The 20,505-nt window shown below is 38.4% G+C and overlaps 1 protein-coding gene across 14 annotated transcripts in view; it reads left to right on the top strand.

Moving 5' to 3' along the window:
* Positions 1-275: 275 nt before the first annotated feature.
* Positions 276-20,505, top strand: part of MEF2C (myocyte enhancer factor 2C) — a 161,182-nt gene continuing 140,952 nt past the window's right edge. For 4 of the 14 annotated variants that reach the window (XM_084882095.1, XM_084882075.1, XM_084882086.1 and 1 more), the window contains exons 1-2: positions 276-628; positions 17,912-17,998. The gene's annotated coding sequence lies outside the window, so the exon portion shown is untranslated. Of the gene's footprint in view, positions 629-3,070; positions 3,104-17,911; positions 17,999-20,505 lie in introns of all 14 variants that reach the window. The other 10 variants (XM_084882096.1, XM_084882071.1, XM_084882104.1 and 7 more) reach the window with 5 other exon arrangements.

Raw genomic sequence — 20,505 nt, 5'->3', positions numbered from 1 at the left:
TCACTTTAATGCTTAACACAATTTAATAACCTGAAATGAAGGAAGTGTGGGGTATGTTTCCATTAAAAAGTTTCCAGCCACAATTAATTGAACAAAAACGTGTCTTGTTCCAAGATTATTCTTGGAAATGTAATTTCGAAGTCTGTATGAAATAAGAAAACTTACTCTTTTTTTGACCATATGAAAGCAATCTCACTTCTTTTAGGGCTGATTTTTGGATAGACTTCCGATTTGATGTTTTCCATTTGAACTAGCAGCCCAGGGGCCTGGCGGGGGAGGGGAGGGGAGCGGCTCTGTGTTCTCCTGCCAGCACTGACAAAGGTCTGGTTGTCAGTGATACCTTTACAGCTAAATTTACTCCGGAGTGACAGGAGCAGGTGCACCTCGGCCTGCCAGACACTTGTGCACAGGGATCACGCATCTTACGGGTTGACGATCAAGGGGGGAAAGCCTGGGTCTTCATAGAAAAGGAGCGGAGGCAAACGCAGCCCAAACTGGGGGGTTTCTCTTCAAAGCCAGCTGGTCTGGCTTTATTCTACGGGAATTTTTTTACCTGTCAGAGTTTGGACAACAAAGCCCTCAGCAGGTGCTGACGGGTACAACTTCCTGGAGAAGCAGAAAGGCGCTGGTGAGTTTCAATTGCCAAAATATATATATATATTTTTTAATATCGAAAAGTTGGTTTTAGAAGAGGCACTGCTGTGGTACCTACATTCAGAAAGCTGATGAGACCATTGGAATCAGAGCCAACTAACTCAACAGTGGGTTTGCCCAGTGTAGAAAGTGGAGCTGTTACCATTTGACAATTTGTTAGATTTAATAAAAATAAAAAAAAAAAGTCTTTTAAAGGGAATACTTTATATTTTTAGTGTTGGCCTCTTTCATTACTATCTTCAACATCTGAAAGATGAAGAATTAATTACATATATATTATAATATTTAAATAAACACAAATGCCAGTACATCTTTTTTCCTAATTCTGTCATCATCTATTATGAATAAAGTGTTATATTTTTAAATAAATCTCCAAATGAAAAATGTGAATGGTGCATGCTCTTTTTAGACACTTCATGTGCTAGTACTTTTTGTGTGTGCATGTGATAGGAATATGATTAGGGAGAACAATAAATTAATTTTATTTTTAATACACTGTTTAAAAATATGTACTGCACAGAATATTTATTAATTAAAAGTAGCAACATTTTCTCATTACTTTACAAAGTTTCTTTAGAGAAAATTCTTTGAAATAACAACCAAGACAGTTCTAAAGCATGTTTTTGCGTCATTGATTTCCAAAATTAGTACGTTTATATATTTGGTATTTTTATTATGTGAATTCAAAAGTTTAGGCAAAAATATTTTTATTTTCAGAATAGGATTTTAATTAATGCAAAAGATGGAAAAATGAGACCACATGTTAGACACATTTCTAAAAAGTGATTTTATTTCAAGTACTCATGCTTTTAACTATGCTTCAAGCATTTCTCTACAAATTGTTGCATTTTAGCAAATTGAAAAAACATTTATTTAAGCTAGTAAGGAGCTCAAAGCTAGGGACTATACATAGTAAACATATGAAACCATTTTAATAACCAAATTCCATATTCACAAGCAGCATGGGCTAAAGAATGTAAAAGACACACAGCATACATTGATCAAGAATGCTATAAATTATTATGCATAAAATCAATTTTCTGGGCTGTGGGGGATAGAATTGGTGCTAAAGAAGAGAAAGGCTCACCAATATAAATTACTAATTCTATGAGGCAATTCTTTTATTCTTATAATCCCATAAATAACTTTCAATCTATGTGCTTAACATATAGTTATGTACTGGGAAAGTAACAAGATCTGACTTTTTTTAAAATAACCACTATATCTAAAGCAATTTTCAATGATGACACAGATATTCCACAAGTTTATAAGTATTATACTCTTTTAGAATGAGATTGCTGTTTAAAATTATGAAATATGTGTAGTTTAAAATATTACCAAAAACTCTCCACCTAACAAAAAAACTTAATATTTTAAAAGCATAATCTTATCTACACTTAATGAACCCATATTTTTAAAATTAAAACCCAAATATTATTTTAATTATAAATTATTTTAGGTAGAATATGGTTCAAAAGATTAAAGCATATTTTATTTTTAATAAAGAACATATTGTAGTTTTCAAGTGCTTTTTTTGTGTATTTTTCTTTATTATATTCATTCTGGCACCTGAGTAACCACGGTTGCTAAATATTTCATATAACTTCATTAGTCCTTTAAAGAGTGAGTATGTGCTCCATGCACTTGATGATTTCAATCATCTGGTCAGTTAAATACTATATTCCTAAAGGATCAGAGCACTCACTTTTAGATATAACTAAATACAACACAACTGAACTGAACATACACTCTTAAATCAACTTCTGAATTATATTTGTTACGTTTTATGTGCATAGTACTATTGGCTATAATTATTATACTATTTTTAATCTACCCCAAGTATAAGCAATAAAAAACTTCTTCCAAACTATTTTTATGACACTTGTGAATTATTAAAGCATGACTGAATCTATTAGGAATAATGGTAGGTTTAGCCCCAAAACTTCTAAATAATTAAAATTTATTATTTTAACTACACCTTGAGTTGTGGGCTTAATCTAAAATTCCATATTATTTTTCTTTTAATTTTGAGAAGAAGTTTTACTCCCTAGTTTAACATGCAGCTACATGTTTGTCCTCTTCTGATAAACTTTCAACTTTCATGTCATGAAAATATCTATGCCAACTTCTTCAATATAGAGGAATGCTTTATTTTAATAAGTCCTAGTCAGAAATTGTGGCTTAAAGTTTCAAAGACTCATATGTGCCCTCAAAGGTTAATTTGAACACATATGCATTTTAAACATTTGCAATACATCTTCATATCTTAAGGCTAGCATTTTAAGTGGATAAAAAGTAATTATTCCCATTTTTGAAAAGCATTTTGTTTACCTTATATATTCATAAAGATGATCTAGATTCTCCAGTAACTAACTTCAATAAATTATATTCTGAGTATCAATCTATTTAATTTCAGGACAATGAAGTTTCCAGCTAAAATGATTTGCTTGTAAGTATTTAAAGAAACAAAAATATCTTGGCAGCTTTATATGTATCTCCTCATTGACCAGCCACCTGACTGACAGCTGTCAACTGTCCTCGGGCCAAATGTAACCCAGTAAAGATAAAAATTACATATTACTCATCCCTGTTGATAATACCTGGTGCCAGTAGGTTTTCAAATAGGAATAACTAGACTGTGGATATAAAGAAGTAAAAGAGGAATCATTTCAACCACCTAACATTCTTCCTTTGTAATTAACTTACTCCCCCTTCCTGTTCTTATTTATTCTACTTCTGTTGATATCTACATCTCACTCCTACAAAGACTTAATTTCCTCACATAAAATTCACATGTATGTAACAACTGTGTGTCCATGAAAATACTGGGCAGCCAGTAACGATGCCCATACATTTCTTTCAACCAAATCTTCTTTAGGGCTCATGAAATCTTAGAGTTGTGGGAGGGCATCTTCAAAGCTTTCAAATACTCATTTCAAAGAAAATGAAACAGAATGAAGCTCTGTTTGAAATCTGTCCTAGTCACCAATATGAGGATGTAGATGCAGACTTGGGTCTGTCTCCCAACTTCATATCCAGTGATTTTTTTCTATTAGACTTTAAACATATGAACTATCAAACTATGAATAGAAATATAACATGGAAAATTAAAGTGAATTACATTCCTTTGGAGAACTGTTTTCAGACACTAAACTTAATAGCTTCTTGGAGAATTACACAATTTTATCAGAGCATCTTAAAATTATTTAAATGTAGTTTTTTTTTAAAAAAAAAAAAGAGCATAAACACATTAAAATATGGTATGTTCTTTTTTAAAAATTCTCTTTACCATTTAAATTGATTTCTAAACTGAAAATATTGATGGTGTAGGTAAAATAGCAGAAATAAAAAATCAGTGGCAATATATGTTTAGAAGATGAATGTAGGGATCAAAAGTTGAGGTTGAAATTTTTTTTAAATATTAGTGCACAATTAAAAATACCAAATATACCAAAGCACAAGCTTATGTATAGTAGTCAAGTGCAGAATATATTAAATAGTGCATATAATTGACACAACTAACTTGTGGTTATGTGTGTGCGTGTGTGTGTGTGTGTGTGTGTGTGTGTGTGTAACTACCAGCCTCTCTGCAAAGGCCTTGTCAGCAAGTGTTTCCTAACAGCTCAGAAATTCTGACTCAATAATCCTGTATTCATATAAGTATCTTATATTTACTCAAATAACTATTAGTGATATTAATAAACACTTTATATTGCTATAATAGAATTTGTTGATAATGCTCTACAACATACTGATTCAGTCCAGGTCATGAAAATATATTCACAGTAAATATTTCATTCTTTTCTGACCCTCCAGGAAAGAAACAGTGTAGGAGATATCTACCTGGTCCTGAATTTAAAACTATTTACCTTAACCCTGGGCTTTGCAGCAATATTTGCTTTAAAACTCAGACATGCAAATGAGTTTAAAGGGGGGAAAGGTGGCTTAAAACATTGATATAGAATATGGAAGACAATTTTAGATAGGTTTTCCCTGAAAGAGATTGGTCTAAAATAATCTCCAACAGTTTAGCAACTAAATTATATATCTAAATTTACAAATATGTTTGCTTATGCCACTACATTTCATACAAATCAACATTAGTTATTAATCAGCAAATAATTTAACAATATGCAATAACAGTATGTAAATCAATTGCAAGCAAAATATTGAGTAAATAATATCCATTTCTAGCAACTGTGAAAGACAGGAGTGTCATAACAAAATTGGCAAAATCACAAGACTTTCAAAAAATTCAGTTATCTCCCTACGTCTCCAAAGGGTGTCGATGAAAGTGGACAAGTTGTCCCTCCTTGGCCTTGGAAAGATCATAAACATTTTCTCTTGAGAGTTGAAGAATGCTGTCCAAAGAGCACCGGAGCAGAAGCAGGCAGCTCGGAAGCATAGAATCAGTTTCACTGCTTCATAGCTTTGTGATTGGAAACAAGTCATGTCACCTCTGTCTGTGAGGCTACCGAATGGACGAGACTCTGCTGGGCTCTGTGTAAGTCATAGGGAAGGAAGCTTTAGTTATCCAATAAAAGGTATTCCTCTGCTGCATGTGATGTCCCGGAAGAATCCTAGGCTGTATCGGTGGCTTTCAGTCTGCAATGGCATGCCTCACCCTCTCCCTAGTGCTATAAGTAGCCCACCATGTCAGCCTTTCGAATCATTAAAACTAACAACAGTATTTAGCCTGTGAAATCAGTGGGCAAAACAAAATCACTCTGTAATACACTACCAACCAGTTGGCCATATTTTTCCCATTTGGGTACCCTGGTAACAAAACATGAGCGGTCTCACCTTCAGAATTATATTACCATGCATAGCTCTGTGGGGCTACACTGATACAAAGGATTTGATGGTCACTTAATGTTTTTCATTTTATAAAATGAGAGAGAAAAAATTTAACAAATATATATATTATATGTATATTTAACCACACTCACTGTAAGCCAGTAAGATAATGTGTTCTTGTAAGAAACAAACAAATGTTGTAATAAGAAACAGAAGCATCAGAGAACTCCTAAACTGAAGTGTTGAAAATATCTGAATCTACGAGAGGTTAATGACACCAGTTGGGTATGGAGAGAGGTTCAAAGGCTGGGAGCAAGGATCTCCATTTTATCTGGGATGGCCATGTTGTGAAGACTCTACATAATTGCTGGCAGACAGAGGGATTTACTGAGATCACTACGAACATTTATATTGATAGAAAGTCTCTTTACTGCAAAGCCAATGATTAATGGACAGTGCTACTCCTGGTTGCAAAGAATCTAGGCGCAGTCACTGAAGCATGAACATGTCTGTTGGTCACTAATGGTAGAGATACCTGGATCTGAAACCCACTCTACAGGTTTTCCTGTGATAGTGTGATTCAAGGAACATATTTCATCCAAGAAAAGAGCTACTCCTCAGATAAGTAAAGATAAAGAATTGTTCAGAAATTGGAAAGAATTAGGTCATCATATTGGTTAATCAGTTTTCTAATAACAGTGGACAGCATTCAGGGTGTGGCAAATGTAAGTATATGGCTATGAGTATACAAACCACAGAGTGTATTCTTGTATTATTATTTATTGCATTATGTCCCATACAAACAACTGTAAACATACTTTTGCCACACCCTGTATATGTGGTATGTCTATTTGCTTGTTTATTATATGCAGCAATTCAGGCAGTGGAGTCATTCATTTTGAGCTCTCATCCTTTCTATTTTGAAAGGTGGTAACTAATATAAAGTCCTATGAAACTTGTTAAGAATAGTTGAGAGAACAGAAACAAATAATGGGGAAAGTCGAAGTTACTAAATTAGAAGGCCTTCGGAGATCTTAGGCTTATTCTTACCCTAAGGCAGGGGCTTGTAAGCAAAATGTATATAAGAAACACCTGAAGAGCTAGTTAATGCAGACTCCCAGCCTGTAGCCCCTGGGGCAGGGCCCTGCATTTTGAATGGATTTTAGGCACTCTGATAAACTCTTCTCTGCATTACATTGTTCTGTCCTCACAAGGGCCTTCAAGAGGGTCGGTTCTCCCCTACAATAACAAGAAAACTAGCACGTAAGTCTTTCATTTATTAAATTATTTTATGTGGATTAGGAAATAATAAAGTTCACCCAATATTAGTTGTAAGCCAAAAATAATTCTCAAGTTCTACCTGAGTTTGGGGCACTAAATAATGCAGCTTGAAACATGAAAAGTGGCTTGAACTGTCTCTTCAAGAAAACAACTTAGACAGTACTTATGAGAAGTTGGTATGCCAAGCACATTCAAGCTTTAGAATGCTCAATCATCACTGACCTAGAGAGCTTAAGAGGTTATAGACTAGAAATAATGTAAAGGAGACCACAGGCTTTATTCTGTTGTACAGGAGTTATTTTGTGGCCAGAGGCTGTACAAACTAGAATCTTGTAGCTACACTGGAGGCCCAGGGCATGAATTCACGCACAGGTGGGGTCCAGCCCACCCACACCGATGGGGGCTATTGGGGACAGGCCAGCCAGGTAGAGGGGGTCCCTACAGGAGGTCAGCCAGCCCCGCCCCCTATGGGGGACCAATGAGGGCAGGGTGGCAGGGAGGAGGAGCCACAGGTGGTTGGCTGGCTGGTCCCACCCCTTGGCTGACCTCCTAGTCAAGGGGACAATTTGTATATTAGCCTTTTATTATATAGGATAAGACTGAGGTGAGAATGTGTGGACAGGTGACCATAAGTCCTTCACAAACACTAGATGAACAACATAAAACATGTTGTTCTTATCCCTGTGAGATCATCATTATTGTAAAGAGTGATTATAATGATTAATAACAAAAATAGTCACAAAAACTCTTCTATAACTATATTGTCTATAGCATATATCAATTGTTTAGAAATAAGTTCCTTTGTTAGCAGTATTTTATTTGGGAGTGATTTAGATAATCAGAAAAAAAATATTGATAATGTGGTATGGTCTGAAACAGAAAATGTAACTTCCAAAGCAGTGAAAAACAATTTGAGTAATTATTAATAACCAGTTGTGTGTGTATATGTGACTTTACTAGTTTATAATTAAAAATAGAAAATTTACAACTGAATATGAAGAGATGGAGCAGAAAAGATGAAAGAAGAAAAGACAGAAGAAGGAACTGGAAAATATGGGAGTAAATCTGTTAATAAGATATTTAGCTATTACTAAAAGAGGCCAAAAGAAACAAGAAAATTATAGACTGTGTCTTACCCTCCCCCTTTACATAATATTCAAAATATTTATTTAGAAGCATATTTTATTTTCGAATCTCCTCAAAGCAATGATTTTTAATATAAAGTACATTCCATTTGATATAGAATGGAATGTACTTTATACTACATGTTTAATGCTCTACTAACTTGAGAAATGATTCATTTATGTGCCCAGTCTTTGCAAACAGGAACAGGCTTTATCAATGATATCATAGAGGAGATAAAGGGCAGAATGCATTTGGTCCTCCAACCTTGAACCTCTATCAAACTCTTCCAAATTCTTCTCTTCATCCAGGAAGCAACAGATAGTGTCTTTACAAGGTTTTACATCTCCTTCAAGAGTTTCTGGAGAAATATCACTAATTATGCCTCTAGTGGCAGAAGGAAGTGCACACAGGGTGAGACCCAGTGACAACATGGTAGCTATGGTACAAGGAACATGCAGCAACTATGTGCCTCCTATGCAAAGTGGAAATCTAGAGTAGAACAAAAGGTACTAAAGTATACAATATTTTTTAAATAATAAGTAGACACATTTTCAAGGAGCATCATGACATTTTGCTGATAGAGAGCTCATCTTCCAATCCCAACCTTTTCAAAAACAATAAGATTTCTCCTTCAAATAAGAACCAGACTTCCCATGGACTTAAACCCAGGGCTTAGCTATATGTTGGCTAATGGAGTGGGGTTGGGTACCTGAGACATACTGAGAGTCTCCTCCTGAAAGCATCACCTGACTAACACAGGCTGGAATTTGTGGAATTTGTGTAGCCTGGACACTCCTTTGAATTATGAACACCTTTAAGAAAACTTGAAGAAAAGTTCATTGAAAGGAGTAACATGTTGCTCTGTATCATAAAGCAAGCTATTGCAGTGGCTGGCTCCTCTGCTCGAACAGAGCCCAGGCCAATTCTGAAACATAAAGATGCTGCTGAGGAATGAAAGGACCTTGTGAGTGAGGAGATAGGGCCACTCAATAAAGAGCTATTATTGATTTTTAAAATTGCTGCTGGGTAAATAGAGCATGCCAGAGAAAAAGCAGACAAATTGAAGGTGAATTTAGGGAAGTTGGAGACACAAAGACAAGCACCAGCAACCTTACAATTTTGCCTACACCCTACAGATAATATTGATTTAAAAGGAATTAAAAACTCGATCTAATAGGAAGCCACTAATTCTATACTTTTGCTAAGGTTCCTTGAATTTAAGCATAAGATTATATAATAAATAATCAATTTAAAAGATGTCTGATGAAAGCAAAAAAATAAAACTTTCAGCCGTATTCTGGGAAAATGGAAATATAATCATTTTTATCAGTCTGATAAGATCAAATATAAATTCAAAAATTTCTCTAAAAAGGATATTATATGGACAAGGACATCACACTGATAAGGATAATATAAATTGGCAACCCCACCATGAAAGACTTTTTTAATAATATTGGTTTAATCAACATGTTATCATAAATGTTTTTATTATACTTACTAGAGGCCCAGTGCAAGAAATTCATGCATGGATAGTGTCCATAGGCCTGGCGGGCAATAGGGCCTATCAGGGCCTTCCAGCTGCCAGTAGAGGCCTTCCTTCCTTCATTCCAGGCTGCCCCCTGGTGGCAGTGCACATCATAGTGAGTGGTCAAACTCCTGGTTGGTCAAACTCCCCAGGGGACAATTTGCATATTAGCCTTTTATTATATAGGATTTCAAATATAAAATGCTTTTTTATGAAATAAAAGTTACTTTGAAGCATGTAAGCTGATAGAAAAGAAAACATTTAAAATATTGTTAGATAACTGAGACATTGGGATGTTTTTCAGAAATATAGTCCTTGAAGTAAAATAGTACAAAAATAGCTAACATTTATTGAATGTTTTCTACATGCCAGGCACTGATTATAAAAATACAATTTTTTGTCTTCCTCTCAACTAAAATAATTATCCTGGTATTGCCACTTAACCCATCCTATATAATAAAGAGATAATATGCAAATTGACTATCACACCCTCACAAAATGGTTGCCTACAACCAGGCCGGCAGGGGGTTTAGTGAGGGACAATCAAAGGACTGAACAGTGGGAAGGCTGTGAGGGGTGACCAGGTCAACAGGGGGGACAGTTGGGGGGCAACCAGGCTGGCAGGGGGGCCAGTAAGAGGCAACCAGTCCAGCTGGATGGGGGGCAGTGAGGGGCAACTAGGCCGGTGAGGGGGAAGGGGGGAGGATTGGGGTGGCAACCAGGCCAGCAGGGGGGGCAGTTAGGGGCAACCAGGCTGACAGAGAGGGGAATTTGGGGGTGACCAGACCAGCAGGTGGGGCAGTAAGAAGTGACCAGGCTGGTGGGTTTGAGGGGCAGTTACAAGCGACCAGGCCAGCAGGGAGGGAGCAGTTGGGACCAACCTGGCTGGCAGCAGGGGACTGTTAGGGGTGATCAGGCAGGCACACAGAGGCAGTGAGAGACAATCAGACCAGCAGGGGCGGAGGGCAGTTAGGGGTGACCAGGTAGGCAGGCAGGTAAGCGATTTGGAGCCAGTGGTCCAGGATTGTGAGAGGGATGTCCAGCTGCTGGTTTAGGCCCAATCAGGGTTCTGGATTAGAGAGGGTGCAGGCTGGGCTGAGGGAACCTTCCTCAAACCCACCACCACCACTTCCCGCACAAATTTTGTGCACCAGGCCTTTAGTCTTACAATAAGGACATTTAGAAAATTAGGGTCAAATTGTTATTAAGTGTCTGAGTCTGGATTCTAAGACAGGATCTCTGATTTATCCCTGCCTGTTGTACATTCTTTGAAAAAGCATTTCCCACAATATTCATAAATGATGTATAACTTTTAATTTTTTAAAACAGCAGACCTTTTATGAGTGTTACTCACCAAGATATCTCCTTAAAGGTTACACATTCATATCAGAGATACCGTTGAAATTCCCCTTTTGTATCTACAATTAGTGTCCATTTACAAACCAGATAGCAAATAATCACCTGCTTTGTAATGAAGCCATAGTTGCTATCAAGAACCTTCTTCACTACATTTGTCTTGGATTTAGTTTCAGCCACAAATTCATCCTTAATGATAAAGACTTGCCAACAATAAGACTAGTCTTAAGACTGTATGGAAAATCTCAAGAGGATTTGACTTATGCAAAGGCAACATAACTGAAATAACCAAATAATTTTCTAAGTGTCTACCTTGAAAAAGATAACATAGGTTTAGATGGGTATTTCTAAAATATTTTCTGATAGGAAAAAAATATCAATTGTATCTTGTCCTGTTCTCATCATCGCTGTAAGTGAGCAAAGGTTATCTGTAAAGGAAGAAGTATAGCATCCAGCTCAGGGCATCTATTGGAAATGAGCCTGGTGTCATGTCCTTTGTCTCCCAGTTACTAGCTATGTGATCCAGGACAGGTAATACCACCTCTCTAAGCTTTAGTTTTTAAAATCTGTAAAATGGGAAGAATACTATTACCTGTCTGAAAATTTGTTGTTTCAATAAGAAGAAATAAAGTTTATAAATCAGTTAGCACAATACGATTAAATTAATTAAACCAATTAACACAACACTGATAAATACTGAGTGACCATTAAATGTTAGGCAATTTAAATTATTTCTTTTAATCCACATTCTAATATGAAAGTATTCATTTTGCACATATACTACAAATATCATTGCATTATAAATAGGAATATTATTGATATAGAAACATTTACTAACCACAAATTTTGTTTTTAAAATTTGTCTATAGGCTGTGAGACCTTTTGGGTTTAGGATTTTGACTCAGTGAACTGCATACACTGGCAAAAAATAAAATTTTAATCACTGACTTGACTTTAAGAGTCTTATTATATGTTACTTTTAATCCTCACCATAGTCTAAAATAAGTTAGAGAATTCATCCTAAAAAATAAAAATTAATTCTCTCTATTCCTAATAAATTAGAATATGGATATAATTATGTATCTCTTTATTTTTAAATCTAGCATGTATTGGAATTTTATAAATTTATGCATGATCTTGCCTTCTTAATAAATTAAAATTTTATATTATTTTGCTCAATTTAAAATTTTAAGTTATAAATAAAATACTTAAAAATAATTTTGTAAATTCCTAGCTAAGTTAAATACCATTATTTGAAAAATAACCTAGAGCTAGAGGAAACAGGTACATTTTGCAGCATGGTGGCTTCATATCTCCTTGCTAGACTCCTTTGTTGTAACTCAGTATTCTTAATGAGGAGCGTTAGCATGAATACCAGATAGAGGAATCCTACACATTCCAAGTAGGGTTTTATTTACACCAAAAAAGCAAAATATCTATGCCCTCTGTTTTTCAAAAAGTGGCAAACAGTCCCCTTGACAGAGCTGTAATGTTCATCATGTGTCCCACAGATAACACTTCCAGGTCCCTCTCACACAGAATGCTCTCGTAGGCACTCCGTGGACTCTCCCTTCCCAGCAGGCCACTGTCGCCTGTTGCCATAGATGGCCATCAGACATTTGGAATGACATCAGGAGATAATCTGAGCAGGCTCTGCCCTAAAGAATTCAAGTTAGCAGGAGACAGAAGATATCAGTGTCTTCTTGGATGACAACAGCATTCCAAAGGTCAACCAGGGTGAAAAAGGGATGGACTTGGAGTTTCCAGTGCCTTTTCAAAAACCAAGCAGCTAACAAGGAGAGAGAGACAGACAGACAGACAGACAGAGCGCTTGAAAGCGTCCTGAAGACACCATGCCTGTGAAAGGGAAATGAGACAACCTCTACCCACTAAATCAGGGGGACCTTTAGGATTGAAGAGATCTCCACCTCTTATGGTGAAACAAACAGTTCTTCTGAACCAATTCCCATACCTCTAACAACCTACTTCTCCAACTTTTTCTATTCAGTATGGGTGCATATTGGACTTAATGATATAGAACTAGAATTTCTTTGCATGAGAATAGAATGACTAACTTTTACTACAGTTTACCACTTCGCTTACATTGAGCAGCTGGTTTAAGTCTCATAACTACGGTTTGTGGGTAGTACTTTATGCTCCATATTATATAATAGATGAGGAAATTGAGTCAAAGGAAGGATCAGTAACTTGTGTGTAATCATACAGCTACCACATGATAGAGCCAACTGGTTTTTGGCCACATAGCCTCTTTCCAGGCAAAACTAGCTTTTTCAATAGTCAGTCTAGGGGAGATTGAGGCCTTCTAGCAACTCTGCAAAGCACTTGAAAAACTAAATGATTTTCTCTTAGATTGTTAGATTTCAGGAAGAATGGAAAGAACCCTATCTATCTTAAACCACATGAAATGTTAATAATAGGAATAAAGACAATAATTCAAATATGCTACAGTTCAAAGGAACTCCAAGCTTTAAAAAAATGTTTTACTGTTATTATTTTTAAACTAGAGGCATGGTGCACAAAATTCGTGCTCAGAGCTGGTGGGGGACAGGGGAGGGGAAAATGTGTCCCTCAGCCCAGCCTGCACCCTCTCCAATCTGGGACCCCTCGAGGGATGCCCAACTGCCCACCGGGATCAGGACTAAATGGGCAGTTGGACATCCCTCTCACAATCCAGGACTGCTGGCTCCCAACTGCTCGCTTGCCTACTTCCTGATTGCCCCTAACTGCTTCTGCCTGCCAGCCTGATCACCCCCTAACCACTCCCATGCCAGCCTGATTGATGTCTAACTGCCCCCCTGCCAGCCTGTTTGCCCCCAACTTCCCTCCTATGACTTCCTGGTCACCCCTAACTGCCCTCCCCTGCAGGGTTGATTGCCTCCAACTGCCCTTCCTTGCAGGCCTCGTCCTTCTCAACTGCCCTCCCTTGCAGGCTGGTGCCTCCCAGCTGCCCTCCCTTGCTGGCCATCTTGTGGTGGCCATCTTGTGTCCACATGGGGGCAGCCATCTTTGACAACATGGGGGCAGCCATATTGTGTGTTGGAGTGATGAGCAATCTGCATATTACTCTTTTATTAGATAGGATAGAGGCCTGGTGCACAGGTGGGGGTCAGCTGGTTTGCCCTGAAGGGTATCCCAAGATCAGGGTGGGAGTTCCCTTGGGGTGTGGGGTGACCTGGGCCAGGGCCTGTGGTGGTTTGCAGGCCAGTCATGCTTTCTGGCAACCCAAGTGGAGGCCCTGGAATCTGGAATTTATTTACATTCTATAATTGAAACTTAGTAGCCTTGAGTGGAGGCTTAGGCCAGCAAGGGCAGGCAGAAAGCTTGGCTTCCTACATTGCTTGGGAAACCCAAGCCCCTCTCCTGCTCTCTGTGGCTATAGCCATCTTGGTTGGGTTTATTTGCATACCTGCTCTGATTGGCTAGTGGGCGTGGCTTGTGGGTGTAGCAGAGTGAGGGTTAATTTGCATATTACTCTTTTATTAGGTAGGATTATTTATTATTTATGAGTCTACTTATCCAAACACTTTAAGGGTTAACTTCAAAGATAATTGCCATAGCCAAACCTGGTTTGGGTCAGTGGATAGAGCGTAGGCCTGTGGACTCAAGGGTCCCAGATTAGATTCCTGTCAACGGCATGTACATTGGTTGTGGGCATATCTTCAGTAGGGGGTGTGCAGGAGGCAACTGATCAATTTTTCTCTCTCATTGATGTTTCTAACTCCCTTCCTTTCTGAAAAAATTAATTAAAACAACTTTTTTTTTTTTTAATCTTCTACCAGGTCACTTTTCTTAGAGTTTATTTGCCTTGCCAACCCCAGCAATGTGCCCTGGTCTAGCACAAAGTATACTAGACTCTGTCAGGTGACTTTATTGTATTTCCAAATGTATGGGCCCAACGTCTCTCCCCTGTGAAAAACTAGGTGTTTGTGTTAAGTGTTTCCTAGTATCTCTTTCAGCAGGAAGATTCTGAAATTCTGACTTTAAAGCTTTTCACATTACTGCCAAGAAATGCAAATGGCAAAAGTGTCCTAAAATGTGACTGATATCATAAATCAGGTTGAGAGAGAGAGAGAGAGAGAGAGAGAGAGAGAGAGAGGGGGGGGGGGGGAGAATATGCAATTAAAGGGCTGTAGCAGCACATTCCAATAGAACTTTATGCAAAGATGGAGAGGTCAACATTGCTGTCAGATAAGGTAGGCATTAGCCATCTGTAGCTATTGAGCACTTGATAGGTGGCTAATGTAACTCAGAAACTGAATTGTAAAATGTATTTAATTTTAATTATTTAAATTTTAAAAGCTACACGTGGCTCTAGGCTACAATTGGTAACAGCTCATAGCTTTAAGATGACGATTATAAACATTTTACTCCTTTGATTTATTCGGCAGAGTATGCCCCCGGAGCATTGATCTTGCCACCATGCATGGTGCCCCTGGTACCACTCCACACACAGATCAAAGAACACACTGGCTGGGATGGCATGTTTGCAAGAGCTCCGGGCACAGTTCTCGCGTGCTAAAAAAATAAAGGGGAGTGGAAGGGGAAATGAAGTTGGGGATGAGGCTGGGTCTTCCCTAGCATCCTATTTCTCCTTGCGTTTGTGGCCTTTCCCTAGCCAAGGGCGCACAAATCCACCCAGGCAACTTCACTACTAGAGCCAGCAGTTGGCTGTGAGTTTTTTAAATAATCCTGGAGACCCTGAAAGTTTGGGCTATAAAATCTGGCTCCTATTGGTCAGTCTGGGGACAAACCAGGCTAGCTGGTGCCCGACGAGGTGGAAGGGGGAGGGCGGGCCGGCACCACAGAGGGACCTGCGCGCCACTCGCCTGGTCCGGGTCCGGGTCCCGGTCCGGGCTTGCAAAGCGCTCGGAGCACCCGGGCAGCCGGGCCGCCCGCGAGGACTGCCTTCGTGCCAGCGCTTTGTGCTGGGTGCGTGGGTGAGTTCGCTGTCTGCATAGTTCCGAGCTCATCCCAGGCCCTTTGGAGTCGTCTCTTGCCGACCTAGGGGAAAATACCCGCAAGCTCCCCAAACCAGACCAGTAGGGCAACTCCCCTGACACCATCTCCGCCTGCTTCCAAAGCCCAAAGGCCACCATTGCGCCCTCCCCCCTTCCCCCAGAACCTACCACGGGGCCTCTCCACCAAACCGCGGCTGCGTTTCCCCAAACTGTGAACCCCGCCCTCCGGACACACCCGCTGCCCAGACAGCAAGCCCTGTAAGTGCGCCTGGGCCCAGAGCACCCCCAGAGGGTCCCCAACCCGCCTGCTCCTGCCCGGAGCGCAGGCACGTGGCGCGCTCACCCCTCCCAAGCTCTGGACACTCTCTGGAGGAGCCCCCACCCCTCAACTCCATCCGCCCGCCCGGAGGAAAGTGGGGAGAAGGGGCAAGGGAAGGGGAGCTGGGCAGAGGAAGGAGTACATAGGTGCTGAGGGCAGTATTGAGGGGAGGACCCGTAATCATTGCGTAGTGTTGTGACTGTTGCGCCTCTGCTGACCACCCAGCCGGCGCGGATTCCCTTTCCACACAAATCATCCGGAGGAGGGATGGTTGTTGTCTGCAATCAATAACTTAGCGAAGTGAGCTGCTGAAACCAGAGGCGTCCCCCGCCTGGGCCTTGAAGAGGCCGTGGGGACTGAATCCCAGTCCTCTGCTTTCCAGACGAAGAAGTGGACACAAAACGCAAGAGGAGTTTTTTTGACCTCCATCCTTCTCCCCCTCCACCCTTGCTGCCCCATCCCGGAGTAAGTGCTTTAAAAATGAAAAGGCACACACAGAGAGAGGTATCTAGAAGAAAGGGTTAAAAGAGGAAGTATGAAAATCCATCCTTTGAATGGAAGGCTTCTGTGATATTTGAAGAAATAGAGTCAATGTTCCGATGAACACTTAACCATTTTATCAGTAAAGGTAAAGTCCATTAAATGTAGCCATGCATATGGATAAGTTTTTAATCAGCCACCCATTCTCGAGCAATTTACAGATCAAAAGCCTTATATGGGCATACTGATCCAGGAAAAGGAAGAAATGTATCATAATTTGTGGTGGCATTTTTAAAAACCTTAACATGTCTTTCAGACATTGCTTCAGGAAGACTGCGTTTCTATAAGGCAAGAAGGCCCAGGGAGATGTGCATAATGATCCCCACTTAATAGACTGTAACACCAAACAGAGCTGGGAAAAGAGAATTCACCGGTCACCAAGTTGAGGCTCACTCGCCGTGGGCCTCAGCCTAAATGATTTAAACTCAGCTATCACCCCTGAAATAAGAGTGTCCAAAATTCTTCATTTCTCCTTGACTCCAAAGCAACTTAAAAAATAAAAATAAATCTTAAGGATGTCAAACCAAATATAGAGACTTCATAAATCTTAATGACTTCACTGTGAAACGTCTTCTGGCAAATACAAATGAGAAGATGGATATTGACCATCGTGGTCTGATATGTCTCAAGGTTGGGAGGACTAGACCCATTCTGAAACCAAGGGGGGGAAAAAGTTTGTTTGTGTCTTCAAAGTCAAAGATAGCTAGTTTCAAACAGATTAGGTCATAGGGGCATTTGTGCTCATGCAGTTAAACAGTGCCTGGGAGGAAAAGACCTTCTTCCCAATAGAATTCATAAAGGGTACTGAATCTACATCACTAATCCCAAAGTATTTAAAATTGGCTTTTAGGCAAACATATAAACCAAGCCCTTTCAGCAACTTCAGATTTTATTAGCTTGGGATATTATGGATTTGACTGTCTTCCTTGTAATTCTTCATCAGTTATAAAATTAAAATAAATGCAGGATCTTTAGAGATGAGATAAAAGGTACGATTAAACCTTGGCTTAGGCTGACAAATCCTTGGTGTATTGCAGATTCTCAATCACAAGCAGTCTGTATGATGTATGCTGTGCACTCGAAAAAGCTGTACCAAAAGAATTTTTGAAATTTATATATTTGGCACTGCATATATGTCGGGTTATAAGTATTACCACAATTAATGACGATTTCCATCACTTTATGTTCAAACCACATTCATTTGGTTTCGTGCTAGAATTAACATTAATGTTCTACAGATTACGCTTTAGAAATAAATTTATCCCAATGTACTTTAATATCACATTCTTAAAAATTTTTTTAACTATATACCTTGTTGTTCTTGCATACTTTAAGGTGCCAAAGAAGAGTTGCAAACTGTGAAGTAACTTCTATGAAGAGATGAAGTAAAGAATGGAAGGCAAATGACTGGATGTGTACGTGGTGAGTACTTAATATTTGTTATATCATCTCCCACAAAGTTAAGTTATGCCAAACTCTTTGTCTTTAGGTATTTATGATACAGATGTATCTAAAAGTGATAAAGAGTTATATAACCATTATATGCTTTATATTATAAGCAATACCATGCCATTTTGCTTAAAGCTCATGTCCCCTCTTAGGGCCTATCTCCACAAGTCTCTTTTACAATGAATCCATGTCAGAGAAAGCCATGTGTGTCATCTCTAACTATAAAATAAAGAGCATTTGAGTGCTTTTGGAATTTGTAACTCACTACCTTTAATATTTTTCTGCACTTCTATATTAAATTATCATGTTTGTGTTGAAAATATTCTGCACAGTTAAATACTATATAGGATTCTATATAACTGAATAATCTTGAGGGGCAGATTAATCTACAGCCTTTCTTCATTTTAGGGTAGGTTGCTGTGGCAACTGTCCACAGCTTACTTTAAAATATGTTTTTAAGCTCACTACAAGAGCTATGCCCAGCATGGGCCACACTTAAAGGCAGGCAGACCCATGCACAAGGTGTTAGTAGACTGCTGAGGGAAGTAGTAAAGAGCAGGGCAGGGTAAAATGGTTTGTAACCTGAACAGAAATTAGAAATTAGCTTTCTCTAGAGTTAAAATCCTGAGCATCGTGTTCTCTCTAACTTCTGTCTGTGGCATTTTAATTAAATATATTGCTAAACAATTCTTTTGTGGGAAAAACAAGTTAATGCATTTAATGTATAATAAAGCCCATGATAATTATTTAATGAAGGAAATATTTGGTGATGGGGGGTAGGGAGAGGAAAGCTGGTTTAAATAGTACATCAATTCCAGACACCATTTTTTTCTTCAAGGAAGTATCACCTTTTACTTAACAGGATAGGCCACAAGTTTCCAATTGGCTTTGAAGGGTATATGAATTTCCTACTTTGCATTCATAGAACTGGGAGAGACTGGAAAATTCATTTAACACATAAGCAAACTGAACCCCAGAAAAGACACACACATTAATTAGGCACCCATCTTGAACCAGAGAATCCAGGCCTCCTAATACCTAACACCAGCTTCTCCATACACCAGAAAAGATTCTGATCCTAGCCAAGTGCCCTTAGGTGGCAAAGGTAAGGATGATTTTGGTTTAAAAAAAAAAAAATCCTGAAGTATTTAAAGAATACAAAACACATTTTGGATTAATCACTTTATAGATTACCAATGAATAATTTTAAATCCCAGAAGACTCTATTGTATATTTCTATACAGCCTCTTTTGTTCTGATTCAACTATAAAAGCTCATGGAGAAGAAACTAATGCTAATATTAAGTTAGGATCACACATAATTAAGATAAATCTGCTGAGGGGAATAGCTTATATTTTAAAAGGCCAATTGTAATACATTCCAGATCCAAATTAATTTCAAATTATCCACCATTTGAGGTTATATATACTTTTGAATGTACGTACTATCATTGATAATTATGGGCTTGTTAAAATGTTTATTATGAAATGATTCTTAAAAATATTAAGGAGCAAGATATTTTCTCTTTGAAGGATAACAATATAAAACTGAAGTGTACTATGTTAAATATGTATATGATCCATCATAAATAGTATGGTTGAAAGTCATGAATTGCCTATGTCTGTTTGCTCATGTAAAATAGACTGTTAAGGATTCATTACATTAGTTTCAGGCATTATGGCAATAAACTTAGATGTTCCTGCAAATGGTTTGCTTTGTCAGAATGTTTGAATCTGGAAAACATGAAATTTCTTTTATAGATATATAGACATATCTTAGTATTCAAAATGTCTGTGCACCTTTACATTTTTGGATTTTTTAGAAGTTGTCCCTTAAATGAAAACCTAATACAGATTACCTCTGCCATATTATTAAAATAAATACATAGTAGTAGCAAACTCCCTAGATGAAAAACAAACAGGCAAACCAATATATTGTAGATACCAGTCAGCAAGAAATCATACTATCTCAGATGGTTGTTGCTTTGTGACAGTTTGCCATGCCTTCCTATAAAAAAGCAAGAGTTTCATTTTAGCTGTGCTGATGATAGTCACAATGGTGGTGAGCCAGAGGCCTGAGGATAGTTCAGATCTAGTCGTACTTGCCTGCAAAATCAACCTTCCCCTTTCAAGTGAGGCCTCGAGGCAGACACCTAAATGTTGAGCCCACTTTTCTGAGAAAAGTTGCATCAAATACTTCAACAATGAAGCAGGAGGCTTTTGGGATCACACTGTCCTCCCCCGTGGCATAGCGCAGAACTTAACCGGAAATGCAACTAGTCATTGGGCTAAACATAGTGCTGAGAGGATTTTTTCAAAGTGAGGAAAAACCTTTAGTTAGCTAGGTATTTCAGTATATTCCTATTGAATACTCTTGAATGTTCCATGTATTTATTTTCCCCATTCTATTTTCCCTTCTGCCTTTTAAAATGTTTTGATTGGAACATTTTATAAAACCTATAGTTCTCCTGGCATGCAATC

Source organism: Pipistrellus hanaki (assembly GCF_964339955.1).
Source record: "Pipistrellus hanaki genome assembly, chromosome: 4".
NCBI classification, from domain to species: domain Eukaryota; kingdom Metazoa; phylum Chordata; class Mammalia; order Chiroptera; family Vespertilionidae; genus Pipistrellus; species Pipistrellus hanaki.
This window is presented reverse-complemented; position numbering and strand designations above follow the sequence as displayed.